Source organism: Centroberyx affinis, unplaced genomic scaffold, assembly GCF_046629955.1.
Source record: "Centroberyx affinis isolate AG114_WGS23_722 - 3 ecotype Tasmania unplaced genomic scaffold, CSIRO-AGI_Caff_v1 ptg002663l_1, whole genome shotgun sequence".
Taxonomy (NCBI): domain Eukaryota; kingdom Metazoa; phylum Chordata; class Actinopteri; order Beryciformes; family Berycidae; genus Centroberyx; species Centroberyx affinis.
Genome location: NW_027280850.1, coordinates 86,081 through 93,306, shown reverse-complemented (window position 1 = coordinate 93,306; position 7,226 = coordinate 86,081).

Here is a 7,226-nt window from a genome sequence, read left to right as displayed (position 1 = left end):
TTGATACACATACCAAGCACCAGAGAGCACATACAAAATGAAATGATTTTCACCACTTTTTTTGTCTTAAACAAAAGGCTTACATAGTTGTGAGTAGTATTTTGTCACACCTGATCTCAAAATGAACCATGTGATGAAAAGCTGTCACCTTGAGCGATGGTTGGCCCATGAATATACTCATGATGGCATCCTACAATAGACTGTTGACAGAGATGTAAACAAGCTGTGCCAAAGTTATAAAATAGTACCTCAGACATATGCCTACTGTAGCATTTACAGTTAGTTTATAGATAGAGGACAGCATGCTGATCGTTTCTTGCTTCATACTGTCTCTGAAATGAGAAAGCTATTAGGGTCATGTAAAACATTAGTGTGTCATCCACTAAAATAAACTATCTAAACTAAATATTGCTGTGTGTATGTGTGTGTGTCTGTTTAGGAACATCGGAAGACTGACCACAGCTGCTTACAAAATGAGTTTTCCCTGACCAGTTAGTATGTTGATGAGCTGCCATGGAAGGAAACATAAAAATGCATCACATGGTGAAAGCAAATTTTGGTCTTATGAAGACCTTTGTATTACAAAAAACTTCAGTTCTCTATAGCATATCTTCACATCATAGTATTTGGTCTTTAAACTGGTTAAACTGCCCTGAACCCAGAGTTGACTTTTTTGGTTAGGCCCAGAGTTAAGGCTGTTATGTGCTGTTTTTCATGTTTTTAGGCGTTTGTCATCTTCTTCAATAGAGTCTTTGCAGTTGCATCACAAATCTCAACCACGATGGCAACCACGTCTGGCGCCATCATGGAGGTCCATTGGAGAATTGGCTGTGCATAAATAATGGCTAAATATAAAACAACCAGGCAAGAAAAAGAGATATTGTGTAAGTCAGTTCAGCAATGTTCAAAGTAAAAGTGAATAGTCTGATAAGGTAGATTTGTTTTCAAATGTAGGTTACTGTGACTGTCTTGTTTTTAGCCCTAGTCTCTACTCCAAAACACTCTGAGGTGATAAGAGTCAGCCCAGTTAACCTGAACAAACTGTTGGTTTTTGGCTTTGTTAGCTAGCTAACTAGCCAGTAGGCTATTTTAGCAAAGCAACTGATGTTAATGTTAACATGAGACTACTAGCCCCTGCTAATGCTAGCTTCTACATACCTTAGCTCAGTGGTTCTCAATGCTTGTCCTCAGGACCCAGAGTACTGCTGGTTTTCTCCACTGCCAACATTCGCTTAGTTAGTGTGCAAAACAGATGTTTTAACAAGACAATGATGGTTAGCTGACCTATGGTTTGCTAGCTAACAAGTTGACATTATCTAAACACTGAATCAATTAGATGTATCTGTGGTGAAATCATCAGCAATCAAAACCGCACAGAAGTTAACCATGTCTATTCAGTTCTGTTGAGACAGTCAAGTCGTACTTTTAGAAATGTAATCAGCTGCTCACAGCCACTGTTGCCCAAGAGTTGTGGACCTCCAATATGGCCACCAGAGGGTGTGTTGCATCTCCTGAAAGCCCTCTATAGGCTAAATAAAAGACACATGATGGCAGATCACCAAATGTAATCCACTATGGACTGGAACAGCTCTGACAGCTCCCTCGTCTAGCTCTCTCTTACTGCTGGTGGTGTTAAAACAAACCATCCACTGCCATCAGGCTCTATCTGAAGATATCTGAGCCTCAGCTAAAAAGACACACAGGCTCGACCTCCGACAGCCATGCTGCTCTCCCACCTAGCAGAGGGGAGGCCCTGGCCGCAGCGCTGCGGATCCCATCCCAGACTGAAGCTCAGCCCAGATGAATCAAGGCTCTCATTCAACCCGCCACACCGACCAGTCCCGCTGTGAGGCCTCCCCGCATCCCGCTCTTTCGCACAAGAGCCTCTCTGTGTTTGTGTCTCGCCGATAGACATTCTCCTCTGCGATCAGCCCACACAGCTGCAGTTGGCCGCCGAGAGCCACTTAATGGTCTGCCAGATAGTCTTGGTATCCATGAAGGACACGGTCTCGTAGCGGGTGGGCCGGCAGCAGGGGTGAGCGCTGACCTTCCTGCCGGAGATGCTGCCGTTGTCCATCAGAGCCTTGAGGGCCAGGTCGTAGTTCTTGCGGGAGCTGTGGCACGTGCCGACGCAGTACTTGAAGAGGACCGTCTCGTCCGAGTCGTAGCCGAGGCCGAGGTCCCGGACGCGCATCTGCTTCTTCTCCATGTGGCAGTCGCGGCTGCTCTTGGCCTTCTTGCGGTTCCTCCTGGTCGTCCTGGAGGAGGTCGGGTCGGGAGGAGAGCGCCGCCATCGGCTCTGCTGGGCGTCCTCCTCTTCCTGCCCCGGTGGCCACTCCTCTACAGGAAACAGGACACACACACAAACACACACAAGAAACCAGGTTAGTCAATTATTTGGTTGTAACATCATAACTGGTTTGGAATAACCAGGTAAGCTCATAATCATTATGAGAAACCTGGTCGAGATGTCTGGCTTTCTCCCATATTAATCAGGTTACTGTGGAATGGAAACATCTTAGTGCTTTCACATCTGGTTTTTCACCATCTGTCAGACTCAGACTCATAGCATTATGGGTACATTTTGATGTCAACAAAATACATGGTGGTGAGCAGTACTTGCTATTGGGATCATCATTACTTCCCCCTGTATTAGAAGTAAGCTGCTACTGCTCAGTTAAAGAGGGAGGGGGAATATTCTGTTAACTGGCTGATGCATGCTAACAGGGAAACTCAACCACAGGGTATCAAAGGTTCATGTAAACAGATAAACCCCAATAAGACCTTAACTAAAGACAATAGCCATGTACCAAAAATGTGAGCTGCCTTTGACCTGCACGAACCCCCAAGTCAAATTCCTGCTGCATGTAAACATACTTGGCAAATCATTTTTTATTCTGGTTAGTTTATCTCTCTCATCTGACAGCATGCTGGGTTGATTCCAATTGCATGAGAGCAAATTGTATCAGAGTAAGAGAAAGAGAAATGAGTTAATGAGTTATTATTTCCATTGCTGCATGGACGTGACATCCAGGCATCAAAGGGCCTGATCCCAACAAGCACGTAGTATCTGCAGACCTGTGAAGCCAGCAATTGTAGTAATAAAGCAAACGTAATAATAAATCATATACAGACTCCCAATATATCCCAGATGTCTGCACTGGCCTTTAGAGCCTAGGGTGAAAAACTTCTCACACTTTCGCTCATGTACTGGATTAGAATGAATGTTTTGGCTAACAAGTCCTGCAGACCTGGGCTTTATGAGCTGGTGGGGGAGAGCATGTGCGATCAAATTGAAAGCAGATATGGGTGTTGAAACCGGGAGTGAAATTCCTCTGGTTATCAGCTGAGTGGTGCAAAGAGTACTGTCACTATGCAGGGTCATTACCACTAGGGGGGCAGAGCTGCTGGATGAACTCCAACAGGAGCTGAAGTTGCTTTTTCAGTTGCCAGGAACATTTCAAACGAGATTTGCCCGCTCTACTGTGGCGGTCTTGCCCGGGTGTTTTGACCGATTTTAACTTCCCGACCTGCATATGGCTTTGCCCTGTACTTTTCCAAAATGCCTCCATGCAGTATTTTCCTTAGGGACTGGTTATTACCAACCTACAGCAGCATAGACAGTCACGTTGCTTGTCAGTTCATGCCTTCATGTTTACGAAAAGAAAACGTAATCATGAGAAAAAAAAAAACAAAACAGAAAGGTGCATAGAAATGTTCCCCAGGCGAAGAGGAGCAGAGGGCCTTTTCAGTCAAACCCTACCCAGGTACATATCCAACCATGTTAAAACATGCCACAAGGGTTTGCATTATTTCATATAATTATAGAACTATTCTATAATACTTAAGGAAGTGCTCCAACTTTTTCACAACAAGACAGGCAACCCTCATTGACATCAAAAGTTACAATTGGACTGTTGCCAATGATGCCCAAAAGGACTTTTCTTAACTCTGTTTTTGCTTTTTGCTGAGGCTGCTGCCAAGGGAAAGCATGAATGTCTTGTTGTGATGCAGTCTGCTAAATGTAAAGCTGTCCAATTAATCAACACAAACTGTAGCTCAAGGTTTCAATGTCATTTTGGCACCAATTCACAAAAATGTTGCTGTGATAGCCCAACAGTCTCGCAAGGAAGCAACCATTCAGAGACTTTGACACATTATACAGTAGTCTTGGTTCCCACTTTTTGTGTCTCTGATCCTCGAGTTCATTCTATGGGCTCATCCATCAGCACCTACTGATGGGTGTGCTCTTTTAAGATCACCCTGTCCTAGTCACGTGATGGGCGGATACTGACAAGGGTGGAGTGTACTGCCATAATCGGCAAAACAAGCCCACCTGTAAACAGCTGGTGCATTCAGTTTAATTTAGCCTACCACAGTCAAATCAATAATCAGGGTGAGGGCAATCAGTTTTGCACTTTCTATTGATTCTTAGTAAGGTCAAGCTGAAAAAAAGCTTCATCAGTGTCTTCTTTTAAATCACTCATACTAAAAACATATTTTTTATAAACTTGCTTTTACTTACTTGTTATGTTCTGTTTGTGCTATGAATGGTCAATCAAAGTAGAAGAGAGTACAGTGACTGAACTCTAGTTTGGCTACATACCAAACTGCCAGGTAAAATGAATGGACTTAGAAGGCAAAGCAAAATGTACACTGTTTAATGTTAATTTCAAGTCCTGGCTGTGATGTATGCAGGACTATGATGCATGACAGGAATCTGCACATCAGATTGATTATTTTAACCCAGTTGTACATTGGGGCCCATGCTCCTTGACCAAGGCCATGCTCTGTGCTGAAAACTACCAGGCATACTTCCAGAGGTTATATTAGTCATTGGGGAGTGACAGTCTACTATTTTATGGCCATTACCAATCAGGGCTCCACAACAGATTTATGAAGCTTTGTTTTCAGTGAGACAGCTTAGCTGCACAAAAACTATTTGATTATCGTTTCACTGAAGGATGAAGATGAAGAATAATAAAAGCCCAGGAGGGAGAAAAAAAACCCTTCATCCTATCAGAAGGAAATTTGATATGCTGAATGTGGACACAGATACAAACCTGTTTTGTAATACGACTTTTATTTATTTTGTTTTTATCATACTCAAATTAGCTAATATTTCATAAAAATGTGCAATTTTTCTTATGATTTTTTTGCTTAGTGGATAAAGTCAGAATGCATTTTCCTGTTTCATTCTGATAAATAACTAAATGCTTGGTAATTTACAGAGGGATTTGCAAAATGATTGTTTTTATGAGGAATTATTCATAAAATGCTAAATATGGTGAAAGATTTTTATGTAAAATACCCCATAAAGTAGAAATGATAAAATATATCAGAAGCCTCTATAAATTAATTTGGTGGCCATATCTACATATCTCTCTAAGTTAAGTTGTGTTTTGCATACAGGGAATATGTCAAGTTTGTTTTTGTCTAATTTTCTGCCTGATGCGCTTGAAATAGCTGGTATAAACACATATGAATAAACTATTTAAAGTTGTTTTTGGTGATTGATTTTATGAAACAACAGTAGTTTAAACCAATCCAGACTTATGAGAATGCAGTTTGCAGCATTGCTCTCTGTGTGAGGCTGCACACACTGTGAGCTGAGGGGAAGCACTCACCAAAGGCGTCAGGCCAGGGGGCGTGGACGCTGTTGTCCTGTCCCAGGTCCCTCACCTCAGCCTGGCCGGCAGGAGGCCAGGAGGGCTGCCTGAGGACGGGCGGGAGGTCCGACTGGGTCTCCTTTGTAATACTGTCCTCTTCAGAAAACACATCCTCCACCAGCGTCAGCAGAGACGCCACCACCCAGAGCATCACCTGACAGCAGCAGGGACAACACGGTTACTGTGGTCGGCAGGGCGGCCGGTTCCAAAAAACACATGCTTCACTGAGCTCAAGGCTACGGAAGAGGATTAGGGCCACATGTGAAAAAATGTATTTCAGTTCTATGATTAAAGTCAAAATTTTGAGTTTAAAGTCAGAATTCAGAATTCTGACTTTATTCAGAATTCTGACTTTATTCTTAGAATTCTGACTTTATTCTCATAACTAAAAAATGTTTCCATGTGGCCCTAATCCTCTTCTGTACAAGGCAAAAAAGAGTGTGTTTAACCATAAGGCTCATCATGTAGCAGGAGAGAGGGTTCACACCAAAGAGATGACATTTAAAAGAAATTGACTTTTCAGCCCTTGATTTTCCTCAGTGTAGCGTGATAGAGAACACTGATCAGAGTGTCTATCAGAGTAAGGGATTCTGGTTTGACCCATGCTACTGGCAGTGTGTAACGCTGCTAAAATGCACCTGAGCACCCTATATGTAAACCCACTTGTTCCAAGGACTAGCATTGCAAACATTAGCTAAATGTTTGCATGATTTTGTTATCCCAAGAAGAACAAATACAGTATTTCACATATCCGATGAAGGTAAAGAGACTGAAACATTATATTAGATTAGAAGAAACTACTTAGAGCCTATGCCTATGTATGACCGTGTGTAGGAATCACTGTATTTCTTTGGTCTGACCCTTGTTTCCTCATTGCACCTGTCTGCAAAGCTTTAGAATCAGATGTGCAGAAGCTATCCTCTTAATTTTTTCAAACCATACATAGTGAATTTTTTTTTTTTACTATTTGCATTTGATTTGGTGCTGTATTACATAAGCCCTTGTACGTGTTGGGACTTCAAGCTACGCTGGGTAAGCTGATCCATCCTGTTCCATCAGCTCTTTGACATGGAAACCATGTCTGGGCTCCCCGGCTGGGTTTGAGCCTATAGAGGCCCAGTCTGCACGGCATTGTGGGATACCTGCAGCCAACACCTCCGCCTCTTTAATTACTTAATCGACACGTGACACCGGGCAAGGTTAATATTTTAGGGGCACTTATAAAATGAGTTTCTCTGCAGTGTCTGCCAGGCAGGAACACAAGGCTCAGATCAGATGGGCCATGTAGTGGAAACTGGACAATGCTGAAACATATACGCATCTGCTAAGGTTAAAACAGGCTGCCAGCAAACCCTGTCGCCCTACTTCTCAATCTCTCACTGCTTCTCATACAGTATATTCATATATACTGGTGCAAACTGGTCAGTATAGTGGAGCAGACAGGTTAGTTAGCAGGGATCTAGTGGAGGGTAAGTGGAGGGTTCATTTAGTTTTCTACACTGATGCACATCTTTATGATACATACGTTATTAAAGACATACACCGTAGAAAGAAGCA